The sequence below is a fragment of the Heptranchias perlo genome, chromosome X, assembly GCF_035084215.1.
Source record: "Heptranchias perlo isolate sHepPer1 chromosome X, sHepPer1.hap1, whole genome shotgun sequence".
Classification (NCBI taxonomy): domain Eukaryota; kingdom Metazoa; phylum Chordata; class Chondrichthyes; order Hexanchiformes; family Hexanchidae; genus Heptranchias; species Heptranchias perlo.
Genome location: NC_090370.1, coordinates 26,641,713 through 26,659,832, shown reverse-complemented (window position 1 = coordinate 26,659,832; position 18,120 = coordinate 26,641,713). Strand labels below are relative to the sequence as shown.

Below are 18,120 nucleotides of genomic sequence, written 5' to 3'. Positions count from 1 at the left end.
TATAAATTATCGAGAATTAGCAGGAGTTCCCGTAGTTTGATCTCCCATTCCGGAAAACCCATATAGATAAAGGGACTTGCCAGTTGATAGCGTAATTACATCTCCCATTCTGGAACCCGACATAGATATAAAGACTGAGCAGGAGACCTCCGCAATTACATCACCCATCCCAGAGACCGCTTAAAGATATAAAGACTTAAGAAGAGTGCCCGTAATTACATTACCCGTCCCGGAAACCTCGTATCGATATAAAGACTTAGCAGGAGACGCCTGTCATGACATCACCCATCCCAGAATCCGCATATAGATATGCAGAATTAGCAGCAGAACCCCGTAATTTTATTTCCCATTCCAGAAACCCCATATAGGTGCAGATACTTACTTGGAGTCCCCGTAATTACATCTCCCATCCCGGAAAACCCATACAGATATCGGGACATACCAAGAAATCCTGTAATTATAACTCCCATCCCTGATACCCCATAAAGATTTGGAGACTTCCAAGGAGACCAAGTTTCCATCCAGGAAACCATCTACAGAAAAAGACTTACCAGGGGATCCCTTAATTGCATTTGCAATCCTGCAAACCCCAAATAGATATAAATTCCGAGCAGAAGACCTCCGTAATTACATCTTCCATCGCAGAAAGCCCAGATAGATATGGAGACTGAAAATGAGAGCCCAGAATTACACCTCCCATCCCGGATATATAATGCAGCGAGTGAGACTGAGAAGGAGAACCCGTAATTACCACGCATCCTGGAAACCGATACAGATATAGAGGTTTACGAGGAGACCCCGTAATTACATCTTCGATCCTGAAAACACTTATGGATGTCGAGATTTACCAGGAGACCCAGTAATTACATCTCGCATTCGTGAAACACATGTAGATATCGAGACTTACCAGGAGACCCCGTGATTACGTCTCGCATTCTGGTAACACATGTAGATACAGAGGCCGACCCGGAGACCCCCGAATTATATCTCGCATTCTGGAAACACAAGTAGATACAGAGACTTACCAGGAGACCGCGTAATTACATCTCGTATCCTGGAAACACATGTCGATATGGAGAATTACCAGGAGACCCCGTAATTACATCTTCTCCACTGAAATCCCATATGGATACAGAGACGAACCAGCAAACATCGTAGTTACATCTTGCGTCCCGAAAACCCCATGTACATATGCATTCTTTGCGGCAGCTCCAGGAGAAGTGAAGATGGGGCAGTAAATTACGAGAACACTAATACAATGAAAGGTAGTTTACAAACTAATAGCTGGATATAGAGCCTTAAACAACAATAGCATTATCAGCGAGGAGCAGACAGTAAACGGGAAGAATAGTATAACAGTGAAACAGGTGTTATAGAATTAATAGCTGATATAGAAATTACCAGGGACATTTAAGATCATTTTATTTGGTTTTTAATTATTTGTTTCTTTATGTCCAGGAGGGATGAATAATTGGAGAGTCTTTTTTATTAATTATTTTTTTTTCTTCTTGACCCAAACTGCAGCAGATTTTGTTTGCACTGAGTTCCGGGATCGACAGTTCAAGCCTTAAGCTAGCAGGTGGTGGGGATTGGAAGTCGGGCCTGGTGATTGAATAGATCTGCCAGCCCTTGATTACAAACCATGCTTGGTATCATTGCCAAATTGCAGCCACTTCACAGCAACATTAAGGATGATTTGCAAATGCATCCTAAAATCTCTTGGTCTGTGCGGCTCAGTGCCACACTACAGAGTGCATCTCCCACTAAGTCATCAGGAGGAATAATCATGATTAATATTTGGTTAATACTTGAAAATATGGTTTCTCTGGGATATGATCAAATTGGAGATAGTCAGCCCTGGTGGCCAGTCTGTAGCTACAGAAGGAATATCAAAGGATATTGCTAAGTACTTTTGTAAGCGTATTGCGCCATTCTCTTTGCATTTCACCTGTATACTTCCTTGTGTAATAATCTAATGAATGGATGTGCATGACTTGTCACATTGTAGATAGCTGGCATTATTTATAATCCCCATTCACCAAATTTTTAGTTATTGTAAACTGATAATAGAATTAATGCTTATTTTTTGTAATTGCACCAACAATTGAACTTGTTACTGCATTGCACCAATTGTTTGTCGTAGAAAGAAAGACTATCATTTCTATAGCGCCTTTCATGACCTCAGGACATCCCAAAGTGGTTTACAGCCAATTAAGTAGTTTTGAAGTGTGCCATTCAGTGTATTTGAATGGTAAGTCAGACAACGAAATGCTGTTTTTGCGAAACTAACTGCAGAGCGACACATCTCGGACAGCAAGTTCCAGATGATCTTGCATCTGTGTAGGGTATACCTTATTTCCTGTGATTCTTGGAATTGGATGATTAGTCAAGAAAAGAAAGTCACCCTCACTCATGGTAGTTTCGTTAATCAAAAGTACTTATTTAATGATGTTATAATTCATACAAGCATCCATGAAGCAAAATCAAACCATACATTTGACTTTCCTCTATAAAACCCCGTTATACATTTAATAATTCGCAACGTTATTATGTAATGACTTAACAATTCATACACACATCAGGCAAATCATTAATACATATGCAACCTTTAAACCAAGGCGTTTGCTCATTGAGGCCTGAAAGTTGATCAGCTCTTCAGTCCACGAGGTCCTCTTCTTCTTGCATGATGTTTGATTGCAGTGTGCGTTCCTTGTAACTGCTGTGTGGCGAAGAGACTGTTATTCTCTCAAAGTCTTCTTTTAATATTGATTTTACCAATAGGACTGTTGACCGGAAGTCACCGGTTATGGTTACTGGCCTAGTACAAAGAGGAGAAGAGTCAAATATCTCTTAACTCTCAATTCACTTTATTCATGCCGTTAGATCATATACATATAGCTTATACGTCTGGTTAGATACAGACATGCAGTTTACACCAGATTATACAGTTTTATACCCAAACTAGGATCTAAACGCACACCCACTAGGTTTCTCTGACACTCCCTGAGTGGTCACAGAATATAAAGGATAATACCCAAAAAGGAGAGCTGACGCAGGCCAGGCGTTCCGTTCTCGCTCTCGACGTCGTCTCTACGTCTCTGACGTAGGGTCTTCCACTTCTGCGATGGTTGGCCTCCGCTCTGGCTCCACACCCTAGATCCTTCATTCTTATTCCGAATCTTATCTCTTCAAGCTGTGCTGTCTTTCTCTTTCGTTGGTTTAGGCTTTCTCGGTTACCCTGAGTCTTCTCCTCATTGGCTCTGTCCCAAGGACGTAGGTAGCATTACCTCATTACTCCATTTCTAAATAAGGACTTGTGTCTTATCACATTTCCTTTGTCTTTCACAAAACTTAGTTAATTCAAACCGGTTCCAGCCAGCTGAGGCCAGTGTCTGAACTCAGGTTACTTCAGTTCAAAAGTCGTTCCTGCCTGTGTGTTTCAGCAGCTGGGCTCAGGTTACTTTCTGCAGCCCCTAGCCAACAGGACGTAGGATTGGGGAGTGTCACTCTTTTTGTCCAATCGCTCCCTGCTGCTATGCCTCGATTGTTAACATACTTCAATGATTGACAGTTTAGGCTTTGATCATGTGGATAGAGACCCTTTGAAGTAGAAAAGAGCATGTGCTGGAACCATGGAATATAAAAGGCCCCTTTCCTATCTCTGTTTATGGCCTTTCACGTCGAGATAGCCCCTTCCATTTCTATACACAGACATTCTTAATGGTCCCGATGTCTCCAATTTTGATTGCTTCAATGGTTTCAAATCCATTCCTTATGACATTTGACTATATGCTGCATGCAATACTATTTGATGTTTTACAAATTCCAGTTCTTTGAACAGATTACCAGATAGGAATGAGAGGTTTGAAAAGGCATGGGCCTATCATTGCTTTCCTGAACCGAAGCCTTTATGTGTGCCCTTGTTGCCTTCTCTTACATTAACCCCTGCTGTGTTGAAAAGCTTATTTGTTCAAAAGCCTATGTGTTTAAAAAACCTGACAACCCATTGAGCTCAATATTATCCATCTAGCTTATTTATTTAATAATCTAGATATCTATCCGCAGTATAATGTCTTCGATCTCGAAACCTACACTTTTCCAATACCATCAGTGTCATTGAAGGAAAAATAGGATTTGCAAGAACACAGTTTACTACATTACTGTGTTTGTAGGTTTTCAAATGTCTTTGTTTAAAAGGGGCACAGTTAACCCTTTCCTTCAAATGTCTTTTGTTAAAGGGGTTTTGAACCCCTCATCTGCCCTCACTTGAAGTTACTGTGCAATTTGCGCATAGATAACAGTGAGCATCGTTAGCCTCACCATTATTTTGACAGCAAATTCTGGTTTTTGAAGCAATAGCACATTTTTAACTTACTCTATTTTGAGTGATGCAAAAGTACATCTCAAGATTTCCCATCATTATTGAAACATCTCTGGATACCCCCCATAAATATTGGCACCATCGCTGCATCCCTCTTTAGATACTAACACAGTGTCTGGATCCCATGTAAATATTAGTCCAGTCTCTCCACGTCCAGTGAAGTTTAGTGCAGGCTGTGGATATACTTGTAAATATTGGTACATTGTCTGGATCGCTTTGCAACGGTTGTAGAGTGTGTGGATCCTCTGAAATAAGAGTTATAGCCTCACCCTGTCATAAATTAATAGCAAGAACTCTGTAGCCTTTGCAAATATTGGTAGAGTCTCTATGTTTTCTCCTTATATATTTGAACACTAACTACATCCATTCTAACTATTGGTGCATTCATTGAGACTACAGGGAGTGACTGAAAGTGTACTCTCCACTGTACACCAAGAGATAAGAACAGAAGAAATAGGAGCAGCATTCGGCCATACGGCCCCTCGATCCTGCTCCGCCATTCAATCAGATCATGGCTGATCTTCTACCACAATTCCACTTTCCCGCCCGATCCCCATGTCCCTCGATTCCCTTAGTGTCCAAAAATCCATCGACCTCAGCTTTGACTGTACTCAGCGACTGAGCATCCACAGCCCTCTAGGGTGGAGAATTCCAAAAATTCACAATCCTGCGAGTCAAGAATTTGTTTTTCTCAACTCAATCCTTAATGGCCGATCCCAAATTCTGAGAACATGACCCCTTGTTCTCGACTCATGCACATGTCACTCCGCTTTTTAAGAAAGGAGAGAGAGGGAAACCGGGGAATTATAGACCAATTAGCCTCACATCTGTTGTTGGGAAAATGCTGGAGTCTATAATTAAGGATAGGGTGACTGAACACCTCGAGAATTTTCAGTTAATCAGAGAGAGCCAACATGGATTTGTGAAAGGTAGATCGTGCCTGACAAACCTGATTGAAGATTTTGAAGAGGTGACTTATGTCGTGGACAGGGGAATGTCAATGGATGTTATTTATATGGACTTCCAGAAGGTTTGATAAGGTCCCTCATAAGAGACTGTTAGCTACGATAAAAGCCCATGAACGATAAAAGCCCATGGAATCGAGGGAAACTTACGGACTTGGTTCGGAAGTTGGCTGAGCGAAAAACGACAGACAGTAGGGGTAATGGGAAGGTACTCACATTGGCAGGATGTGACTAGTGGTGTCCCACATGGATCTGTCTTGGGGCCTCAATTATTCACAATATTTATTAACGACTTAGATGACAGCATAGGAAGTCTCATATCGAAGTTTGCCGATGACACAAAGATTGGTGGCATTGTAAGCAGTGCAGATGAAAACCTGGCGATATTGATAGATTAGGTGAAAGGGCAAAACTGTGGCAAATGGAATTCAATGTGGACAAATGTGAGTTCATCCACTTTGGAACAAAAAAGGACAGAACAGGGTACTTTCTAAATTGTAAAAATTTAAAAACAGTGGATGTCCAAAGGGACTTAGGAGTTCAGGTACATCGATCATTGAAGTGTCATGAACAGGTGCAGAAAATAATCAAAAAGGCAAATGGAATGCTGGCTTTATATCCAGAGGACTAGAGTACAAGGGGGCAGAATTTATGCTGCAGCTGTGCAAAACACTGGTTAGACCGCACCTGGAATATTGTGAGCAGTTCTGGGCACCGCACCTTCGGAAGGACATATTGGCCTTGGAGGGAGTGCAGCGTTGGTTTACTGGAATGATACCCGGACTTCAAGGGTTAAGTTACGAGGAGAGATTACACAAATTGTGGTTGTTTTCTCCAGAGTTTCGAAGGTTAAGGCGTGATCTGATCGAAGTTTATAAGATATTAAGGGGAACAGATAGGGTGGATAGACAAAAACTATTTCTGCTGGTTGGGGATTTTAGGACCAGGGGGCACAGTCTAAAAATTAGAGCCAGACCTTTCAGGAGCGAGATTAGAAAACATTTCTACACACAAAGGGTGGTAGAAGTTTGGAACTCTCTTCCGCAAACGGCAATTGATACTAGCTCAATTGCTAAATTTAAAACTGAGATAGATAGCTTTTTGGCAACCAAAGGTATTAAGCGATATGGGCCAAAGGCAGGTACATGGAGTTAGATCACAGATCAGCCATGATCTTATCAAATGGCGGAGCAGGCATGAGGGGCTGAATGGCCTACTCCTGTTCCTATGTTCCTACTCTCCAGCCAGGGGAAAGTCACCATTCTACCCTGTCAAGGCCTCAACGAATTTTGTTTGCGTTTCAATGAGATCACCTCTCATTCTTCTAAACCCCAGACGAAGAAGGCCCAATCAGCACAATTTCTCCTCAAAGGACAACCCTCTCATCCCAGGAATCAATCTAGTGAATCTTCGTTGCGCTGCTTCAAAGATAAGTACATCCTTCCTTGGGTAAGGAGGCCCAAACGGTACACAGTAAACCAGGCGTGGTAGCACTAAAGTCCTGAATAATTGCAGCAAAATGTCCTTACTCTTATACTCCAACCCCATGCCATAAAGCCTAACATGTCATTTGCTTTCCTTATTGCTTGCTGTCCCTGCATTTTAACTTTCTGTGATTCTTGTATAAGTACACCCATATCCCTCTGAATATCAATATTTACCAGTCTCTCACATTTTAAAGAATATTCTGCTTTTCTATTCTTCCTACAAAGTGGATGATTTCACATTTCCCCACATTATACTTCATCTGCTACCGATTTGACAAATCACTTAAACTGTCTTTAACCCTTTGCATCCTCGATGTGTCAATCTCACTGCTTACTTTCCCACTTAGCTTTGTACCGTCAGCAAACTTGGCTACATTACACTAGGTCGCTTCATCTGATTCATTAATATAGATTGTAAATAGATGAGGGCCATGGACTGATCCTTGCGACACCCCACTATTAAAACCTACCAACCCGAAAATGAACCGTTTATTCTTACTCTGTGTTTTCTGTCTGTCAACCGATTCTCAAACCATGCAAATATATTACCCCCAACCCCACGAGTCCTTATCTTGTATGACAACCTCTTGTGATGCACCTTATCAAACGCCTTCATAAAATCCAAACATACGACATCTATTCGTTCCCCCTTATCTGCCCTGCTAGTCAGACCCTCAAAAACTTGAATAGATTTGTCAAACACGATTTCCCTTTTATAAAACCGTGTTGACTCTGGCTGATCACATTATGATTTTCTATGTGTTCTTGCATCACAGCCCAATAATAGATTCTGTCATTTTCCCCACCACTGATGTCAGCCTAACTAACCTATCGTTCTATGTTTTCTTTCTCCTTCCTTTCTTGAATGGCGGGATTCCATTTGCTACCTTAGAATCGATGGGGATCGTAGGAGAATCGAGGGAATTCTGGAAGATGAAAACAAATGCATCCACTATCTCTGTCGCCATCTCTTTTAAAACCCGAGGATGTAAGCCTTCAGGTCCAGACGATTTGTCGGCTTTTAGTCACATTAATTTATCCAGTCCCTTTTCTTTACTAATCTTAATTACTTTAAGATCCTCACTCTCATTAGATCCTTGGTTCACCACTATTTCCGGTACTTTTTTGTGCCTTCTACTGTGAAGACAGATGCAACATATTTGTTCAACGTCTCTGCCATTTCCTCCTTATTCCCCATTATAATTTCTCCTGTTTTTGCCTCCCCTAAAACCCTTCTTTCCTCAGCAGTATTGTGTGCGGCATTGCTGTGGTCGGGGCAACACTACCGTAACTGATGTGTGGTGCAGTGATCGTACAGTGGTTACACACATGTTAAAAAAAGTGCAACGATAAACTCAACAACTCCAGGCCAGTCAGTTTAACCTCGGGAGTGGGGAAACTTTTAGGAACTATAACCCGGGACAAAATGAATAGCCATTTGGACATGTGTAGATTAAATAAGGAAAGCCAGCACGGATTTGTTGAAGGCCAGTCATGTTTGACTGACTTGATTGAGTTTTTTGATGGGGTAACAGAGAGGGTCGATGAGGGCAATGCGGCTGATGACGTTGAAATGGACTTCCAAAAGGCGTTTGAAAAATTGCCGCATTATCGGCTTGTCATCAAAGTTCAAGCCCATGGAATAAAAGGGACAGTGGCAGCATGGATACGAAATTGGCTCAGTACCAGGAAACAGAGAGCAGTGGTGAACGTTTGTATTTCCGACTGTAGGGAGGTGTACAGCGATGCTCCCCGGTGGTCGGTACTGGGACCACTGCTGATTTTGATACTTATCAATGACTTGGATTTGGGTGTTCAGGGCACAATTTCAAAATTTGTAGGTGACACAAAACTGGAAAGGTAGTGAACATGAGGAGGATAAAGATAGAGTTCAAAAGAACAGAGACAGGCTGGTGGAATGGCCGGACACGTTGCCGATGTAGTTCAACGCAGAAAAGTGTGAAATGATATATTTCGGTAGGAAGAACGAGGAGAGGGAATTTCAACTAAAGGGTACCATTCTAAAAGGGGTGCAGGAACAGAGACATCTGGGAGTATATGTGCACAAATCGTTGAAGTTGGCAGGGCAGGTTGAGAAAGCGGTTAGGAAATGCATATGGGATCGTCGGCTTAATAAATAGAGGCATAGAGTGCAAAAGCAAGGATATTATGATGAACCTTTGTAAAACACTGGTTCGGCCACAACTGGAGTATTGTGTCCAGTCTGGGCACCGCACTTTAGGAAGGATGTGAAGGCCTTAAAGCGGCTGCAGAAGAGATTTACTGCGATGATGCCAGGAATGAGTGACATGAGAGACGTACATAGACTGGAGAAGCTGGTGTTGTTCTCCTTATAGGAGAGAAGGTTGAGAGGAGATTTGATGGAGGTATTCAAAATCATGAAGGGTCTGGACAGAGTAGATAGAGAAAAACTGTTCCCATTGGCGGAGGGGTCAAGAACCAGAGGACCATAGATTTCAGGTGACTGGCAAAATAACCAAAGGCGACATGAGGAAATACTTCTTGCACAGCGAGGCTTCACATCATTCATAAAGTGCGGTGCTCAGAACTGGGCACAATACTCCGGTGGTGGCCGAGGCAGTGTTTTATAAAAGTTCATCATAACTTCTTTGCTTTAATACTCTATGCCTCTATTTATAAAGCCAAGGATCCCGTCTGCTTTCTTAAAACTTTTTTACACAGCGAAAGGTTGTGACCTGGAATGCACTGCCTGAGGGGTGGTGAAGGCAGATTCAATCGCGGCTTTCAAAATGGAATTGGATAAGTACTGGAAGGGAAAACATTGCAATGCTGCGAGGATAGGGCGGCGGAGTGGGACGTGTTGAATTGCTCTTGCTGAGAACCGGCACGGACTCGATGGGCCGAATGGCCTCCTAACGTGCTGTAACTATTCTATGATTCTATGCTGAAGTGCTGAACATCACGACCAGAAAACGAAGCCACGCAATCTGAACACATGGCCTTCGACCACGCGGCCATCCCCGCTCCCGGGTGCGTCATTCAAATCCATTAATCAACCTGCAACGCTCTGTTCCAGATTGCCTGAAATCCTAACATGGTTCGCGAGTCGCCGTCACAAATGCAATTTTTTTTGTGTTGTGCCCATGTTGATTGTCATCCATTCTCATTATACAGGCGGTATTTTGGGACTTGGTTAAAAATGTTCCGTGCTTATGTCACCAGGAATCTAAAAAGAATTTAAATTCTCCACCTCACTAAAACACAACGGGAACTATTGCCCACATTCTATCTTGCAACCCCATCAAATGCCGCCTCCATTAAAAAACCTGAACGAATAACAATCATCCTCTCCGCCACTATTGTCCAACCTCAAGTGTGTATCTACAAAGTGTGAGTGTGTTTGTTTGACTGTGATATTTATGTAATAGCAGCCAATACTGGAGCATCAATGTCCGGGCTCAGGCCACTCGACGACGCTCTATACCACTGTTGTCCAATAGAAATTGCTGACTAACCGCAGGTGTGGCTATGGCGACACCGTTTTATCCACTTGCACGGATTTTAGTAGAAAACACCTCACACTCACAATACAGGAATTGGACTTCACAAGTGTGTATTTCATAACATCTTTCACCATTCAGTAACCAAGGAAGTAAAACACTCACAACGACGAAACAACACTCGCACACTCTGCTTTTCATCTTGTCATTTTACCAACAACACAAAAAGGTTAAAGTTCACATGCAAACCGCATGCGAACATGAGCATTGAGATCAAAGGCCCAAAGACTGTGTTCATTACTCATTTTTATTTAGTGGCCAATGTATTGGAGAAAACTGGTCTGTGTCACAATGGATTGATTGGACGGGCCGTGTTCTGCTGAACCCCAAGAGCAGATATTCTTACAACAAACAAAAATAAACCTGCCGTGGACAGATGGCGGGTTGATTTTCTGATTGGTTTTCTGGAAGGAACAAATCGACTGGGTCGAAAAAATCGCCTCCAACCGAAAGAACAAAAATAGTTCGGTGCTTTTCCAGGACAAAACGTCAGAAGGGGGATTCGAGCCCACGTCACTCGAGAAAACAGCAAACTAAACGCAGCGGCTTGGACCGCTCGGCCATCCTGACTACAAAGTGATGAATTTACTTACTCTGATTTTCCCACAGAGGCCCAGTGACCGTTTCACTCTTTCTGGTTCTCGGTTCATCCTGGTGGAAAACCGAGTGACCAGGCCACAGGCTCCTCGGATTTTCCTGTGCCTGTGCTCGGTGTATGGGGAGGATTGGTCGCTCCGTGGAATATTGTTTCCCGTTCGAGGGGCAGTAACGCGCGGTCTGAGACTGGATTCAGTGCTTTCCGTCGGCAGCGGTTCATTGGTGCAAGAGAGGCCGGACAGGCGGCTTGAATGTTGCTGCTGTCGTGGCCTCTCTCACTCCGAGAGCTGGGGAACAGCCATCGTCACACCTGCGGTTGGTCAGCCATTTTGATTGGACAACACTGGCAAAGAGCGTCGTCGAGTGACCTGAGCCCGGACATTGATGTTCCAGTATTGTCGGGGCGCGATTCGACTTTCGTCACTCACAAACTTCCCATGGACACGGAGGGATTGGAGGCGGCTATTACATAAATCTCACAGTCAAATAAAAACACTCACACATTGCATATGCACACTTGAGGTTGTATAATAGTTGGGGGGCACTTGTTCAGGTTTTTTTAAATGAGGGGGCACCAGTTGGGGTTGTATGACAGAGTGGAGCAGCAGTTACCGTTGTGTTTGAGTTTGGTGGGGAATTTAACAAAGGCTGCACCAGATTCCTGGTGTCATAAGCACGGAACATTTTTTAACCAAGTCCTAAACTACCGTCTGTAAAATGAGAACGGAATAAAATTCAACACATGCAAAACACAAAAACTTATTAAAGTTTTGACTCTCTCGGCAATCATGGTGGGATTTCCTTCAGTCTGAAACAGAAAGTTACCGGTTGATTAATGGCGATTGGAACAATTATTCATCTTTTTTACAGAGTTTAATGAGTTTTGCTTAATTAATACAGTAAACTGTTTTGAAAAATGTATTCCCTGAACGGGAATCGAACACATCTCCCGCATTGAAAACATTTGTGAAGCGCAGTTCTCTTCTGAGTTGTTTCTCGAATAATTTACAGAGTGAGTTTCCGCAGTGTGGCGTTTATCACTCTCGCCTAATACACGAAAAGACCCTGGTTTGAAATTGCGTGGAATTATTTTGAAAACATTCCTCATTAAAAACGAATAAATGTAAAGAGTTGAAGAATTCATTTTGAGGTTAAATATGAATAAAATACAATATCTCACAGCCCCGGTGTATTCTTTCTTTCTCTGTACAGTTCCACAGACAGCCAAACAATACAAAGATACCGGCAGTGTCTCTCCCTCACTCCCTTTCCCTGCTCTGACGATGCAGAAAACTCCTCTCAAAGCTGCACATTCAGTTGATTTGTGAGAGATCATTAAATGATCCTGCAGCGCTGCCTTGGTTAATAACAACAGGTTTTAACCGCATTTCAGCCGCGGCAACAAAGCCATCAGTTTTACTCTGTTCCCCAGCCCCCGGAGTGAGTGAGGCCGCGACAAGCTGCAACATTGAGGCCGCCTGTCCGGTCCCGCTCTCTCCAATTACCCGCTACCGGCGGAAAGCAGTGAATGCAGCCCCAGACATCGCATTACTACCCCTCCCTGGGAAACATGCAACCACGGCCCGGTCAAAGCTCCACATACACCGAGCACATGGGTAGGAAATACTGGGGAGATTGTATCTCAGTCACTCGTCCCTCCTGAAGCATTCAACGAAGTCCAAAATGGGTGAAAATTTCTTTGAGTTTTGATGTGGAAATGAGAGAATGTGACGACTGTTCCGAGGAGTCGGGATTCCGAGGCGCTGCGTTCAGGTCGTGTGGAGACGTGGGTTCGAATCCCAGTCCTGACATTCAGTCCTTCACAAAATGGAACAATTTTTGGTGCATACGGCTGGAGGTGATTTTACGGCCCAGTTGATTTGCTCCTTCCAGAAAACCAACCCGACCTGCATCCGAATCCTAACCACCAGACCACCAGGGAACCTGCTGCAATTTTCCTGCAAGCAAGCCGACCAACGCTGATTTTCCGACTTGTCCTTTGAAATTCAGGTCACTTGCGCCCCAAACAAGCTGCTCGGACAAAATGGCATTTACTGTCAGAACACGAAAGACTTGTTCAGAGAATGAAATCACCAAGTGCGGGGAGGGATGAACATGGAATGGACAGTGAGGGGAAATACTATCACAAGCTGCTGGGATAACTGTTTCCATTTCCAAAACCCACCTCCCTGATCAACGCATCTCCTTGGAAAGGTGCAAGGTAACGCCGGCCTCTCATGCCTCATTTGAACCAAGTGACACTCACATTTTCTGCCAGTTTCACCTGCCACCTCCTTCTGCTTCTGTCTGTTATTTTCCTCCAGCTTCCTCTGCTCCTCCAGATGCCGGGGAATTAGATGTTCGAAGCAAATACAGCGACTGAAAATAAAACCTTATCAGGAAAGCAGGGAAAGGGGAAGAAAGATATTGGTCATTGAGAAACGATGGATTTTGCAGATGCCAGAATAATTAGACACACAGATCTCATCTCCCTGCCTCTTTCAGCTACTGAATATCTTAATGCTCAAGAGATGTTCTCACTGCCCCAGGCCAATTATTCCGAGTCGTACTGTCTCTCCAATCCTGCACACGTTGCTTAGCTTTGAAACTGTCCATCACCCCTGCGCTTGCTCACCCAGATTGAATCCCGGTCCGCCAATGTTCGATTTTAAAATTCTCATCCTTGTGTTCAGGTCCCTCCGAGGCCTCGCCTCTCCCTATCGCTGTCACCTCCCACAGTCCTACAACCCTCCGAGATCACTGCGTTCCTCAAAATATGGCCTCCTGTGAACCCCTGATTTTAATGGCTCCACCATTGGCGGTCTTGCCTTCAGCTGCCTGGGCCCAAACTCCGGAATACCCGACTTAAACCCCTCCGCCTCTCTCTCCTTTATGACGCTCCTTACAAACGAACTTTTTCCACAAAGTTTGAGTTCACTTGTCCGAATATCTCCTTTTGTGGATCTGTGTCAAATTTTATCTGATTACGCTCCTGTGAAGCGCCTTGGGACATTTTATTATGTTCAAGGCGCTATATAAATGTAGGTTGTTGTCAATTGTAAGGTCTCCCAGCATTTAAAGAATTAAGGATACGTCAGTAAGCTTGGTAACTCCGAAGCATCTATTGCTGCACCCGATTCCCCGTTTCCATCAGCAGCCCAGATGCACCCTCTCGAGACGATGTGTACAGTGAGACTGAGGGTAAATCACAGGGTGAAGCACCGAGCACCAGTGAGCAGGAGGAGCTGGAAATAATTATGATAATTACTATTACACAAACTTTGAACAGCCAATACCTTAAACAATAACCCAATATAAAACCAATCGCCAGTCCCCGAGTCGATGTACTCGGATCGTGATTTGCACACGGTTCTGACTCACTTGGTACCAGACGCGCTCCCGTCAACAGTAAAGAGTTGGAGCCGGATCCAGAAGAGAGCAATCAGGACTGACCTCCACGGAGCACCCAGAGTTTGGGAAGCCGAGTAACAGCAGCAGCCAGAGCGGTTTCCAAACCAGGCGCTGATGCCGGAGTGAAGCGAGTCCCATTCGGAGCCGTGTCTGCCAGCCGCCTGCCGGGTCTATTCACACTGAAGGGGTCCCATTCAGGACTCACTCCCACACACAGACTTCAGTCAAGAAGGCTGTCTCCAGTATTGGCTCAGGTCGTCGAGCGATCGAAAACGCGATGTTTAGCTCACGACTTCTTCTGCAGATGGGGGTTTAAATTGCACTGAGAACATTGTCATTTTTATTCACTTACGGAGTTATTTCTGTGCATTCGGCTGGAGGTCCTTTTTCCTGCCCAGTGAGATTTGCCCCTTCAAGAAAATCAACCCGCCCTCCATCCACGGCAGGTTTTGACGTCCATCGGTTCATCCGAAAACTGAGCTTTAAACAAAAATAGAAAATACAAAAACACAAGGCGGTTCATTCAATATAAGCGGAGAGAAGAGACAAATTTACTTTAGGCTCTACTGATTTAAACATTAAATAAACAAACAGTTTGTAAATCGCAAAGGAAGTGGCAGAACTGGGAAAAGTAACCTTGCTCACTGAACCTCCTACCTTCAAAATCTGCTCAGTAAATACTTCTTCGCCCATTTTTTCACTAACCTCCCCTTCCCTTCGTCAGTCTGAGGCTGTAATGGACTCGGGACCGAACAGGCCCCCTCGGCAATTGGGCCCTTTGCTCCCCGCACAAGCACAGTCGTTCCAACAAACCCGGATGCACCAATGCGCTCCTCCCTCAAGCAGCGCGAAATCAACAAACAAAAAGGGTTGAAAGTCGATGTGAAAGTCCATTATCTAATGTATGTGAGAATGTGCACTATTAATAAATCGAGGGAAATCTTCAGCTCATTTCTCAACATCTCCCGCTCTCTCGCAAAGAATCACAAGCTGACGGATTTATTCAGACTCAGCCCGTAGATGGAGATTTAAATGGGAGAGTCTCCAATGACAGACGAGCATCAGGTTCAAATTACAGACGATCCCCCTCTGTGTCACTATTTTAGTCAAAAATCACCAATTGGTTTCTCGCATCGTTTCAGCGTTGCCGATGGCAGAATTGATTCATATTCAGAGCATGTTTGAGAACCAAAGGACAGAATGCAAAGGGTTTGTCGAGACAACATACGGGCAGGACAGAAAATGTCTCATGATGGTGTGCAGACTGAATCTGAACGGTAATTGATCCCAATTCAGGCAATCTCATGGGTGCACAATGCAAAACGTTTCTGTAATGGCCGGCAATCGAATCCAACTGACTTGCAAAAGAAGCGAGATTTCTCCTGCTCAAACACCAATGCCTGAACGGCAACACATTACATTTGTCGCTTTGGATACCTGTCTGAAAGAATTTAAAGTCTGCCAGATCGCCTGTGATAACCGTACGCATTCTAATGTACACTCGTGCAGCAATGGTTGAATGGTTAAGCCGTGGGACTTCCAATCTAATCGGGTTTTCCTCGGGATTTTCGCATTCTCCTTGCATCGCAGCTGTTTTAGTTCAAACGAAATGATCACTTTTGCAACTCGAGGAGAGATACTCCGCAACATGGACACTTTGAATTGAAAGCCCGATGGTCTCTTGCAAGATTTCAAAATACATGAAGGAATTGTTCCCAGCTCCAACTTAAATTCTGCTCATTCGCAAAAGTTGACATTTACACTCTTTTTTCCTGTCCTTTAATCTCTCTATCTCTCCTTGTCTCAGTCTCTTGACTCTTTGCATTTTCCCCTGATGGACTTCTCAGGCTTCCTTGAACGGCCAAGGCTGATCGAACCTGCAAAACCAACAGAGAAGGGTAAAGAAAGAAAGACTGAGACGGTTGGAAAAGCAAAAGTGCGTCCCAGCTGATGAATTCGAAGCGAATGTCTCCACGTTTATCTCTCTTCTCCTTCGCAGTGAAAAATTAGCAATTTTATTCCACTCATGGTTCAGTGCAGAACCTGCGGATGCCGAGACAGATGACAATGTAGCGTTAGAGCAGTAAATTCTGCAAAGTTTTACTTGATAATCCAAGTCGTTCATTCAAAACGAATGTGGTAAAGAGAGCCTAATGTTGGTGACTTGATATAGTTCGTGCTCAACTTGACACTGCTGAACATCGGAAAAGAAAACGAGATTGGATGAACAGAAGTGGCCTGAAAGGCTGGCTGGTTGCGAATTGCACACTGGTTGCACGACCCTCTTCTTGGCGGCTGGTGTGTCGCGGGGAATAATTCTCGCTGCGGGCGGTTTTGCTGATGATTTATGCGAGAGGTCCCGGGTTCAAATCCCAATCGAGCGGTGTTCTGGCGTCACTTTTGTTGAAAATTCACTCATTTGCTTCTCACATCTTTTCAGCGATGCAGAAGGCAGGATTGATTTAATTCCAGAACCTGTTTCAGCTCTCGAGGACAGAATAACGAGGTTTCGTCAACGCAACACACGTGGAGAAAAGAAAAAGTCTCAAGATGTTGTGCAGATTGAAGCTGAATATGAATTTATCCCAATTCACACGATTTCATGAATACCGAATGAAAATGCTCCTGCATTGGGCGGTAATCGAACCCCAGCTTCCTGTGAGGCAGGCGAGAATTCGACCAATGAAACACCAATGTCCGAACGGCAGTTTGCTGCATGTGTTCACTTGGAAACAGACTGGAAGAACAGACAGTGTCACAGGCCGCAAATGAGGCTGTTTGCTGCGCGCCAAACCGACGTGGGGCTCCAGTAGCGCAATCGGTCAGCGCGCGGTACTTATAGAACAGTGTTCGGTTCGAGCAATGCCGAGGTTGTTAGTTCGAGCCTCACCTGGAGCAGTTTTACTTTTTGCTTCTGAACATTTCCACCCGAGTTCAAGATTCAGCTGGTGTGTTCCATGAAGCATCTCCTTCTTCGTGTTCTCCTGTGGGCACTGAGGGTCCTCTGGTCGGCCGTATTACAATAGCAGGTGCGAGTTTATTTGTAAATAGGCGGGAGAGGGGCGATTGGCGTCAAAATGAAATGGCAAAGGAGGCGGCACGAAATCTATAAATTTATTGAACCGAACACACAATTCTTCTTTTCGTGAAACAGACATTCTTCTGTTTGAAATGTCGTGTAGTGAAATTCGGAAGGTTAATGTGTTGCCCGGTGTCACTGAGTAACGGGTGGAATTATTCCGCTTTCAGTTGTTGATCCTTTGACAGGTCGAGAGACCATTTCCAGCTCCCGTGTGGGACAAGTTCAGCTTTTGAGGCACTGGGTGAAGTGTTTTTTTAATTAGTGCGAACGAATGACAGGACATTTGGCACAAACAAGAAGAATTGTAAACTCACGAGTTTCCTCTCCATGTTTCTCACATCAGGTTCAAAACAAACGAGGATTCTCCTCAAAACGTTACTGAGAATTTTGCAAAACGGACCCCATGTCGACGTTCCTCAAGGGAAAATTCAGAGACCAACCATGAATCTGCATGATAAAAGAATAAACATCGGGCGGCCTGGAAAGCTCAGTCAGTAGAACATCGCACTTTTGAGCAAAGTAGTGATTTGAGGGTCCAGGGTTCAAGTCCCTGCTCAGGCTATCAATTTTCGAACAGCTGGCAAGTTCTGCCTTTCCAGCGGAATAACAACTGTGGGAGAGTCGATCCCTGCGATGTTTTGTCAATATGTTGACC

The 18,120-nt window shown here is 44.1% G+C and overlaps 1 non-coding gene across 1 annotated transcript; it reads left to right on the top strand.

Annotated features, from left to right (window-relative positions):
- The first annotated feature begins 17,186 nt into the window (after positions 1-17,186).
- Positions 17,187-17,281, top strand: trnai-uau (transfer RNA isoleucine (anticodon UAU)). Its single transcript has 2 exons — positions 17,187-17,224; positions 17,246-17,281. It is a non-coding gene; the product is annotated as a tRNA-Ile (tRNA).
- Positions 17,282-18,120: the final 839 nt, after the last annotated feature.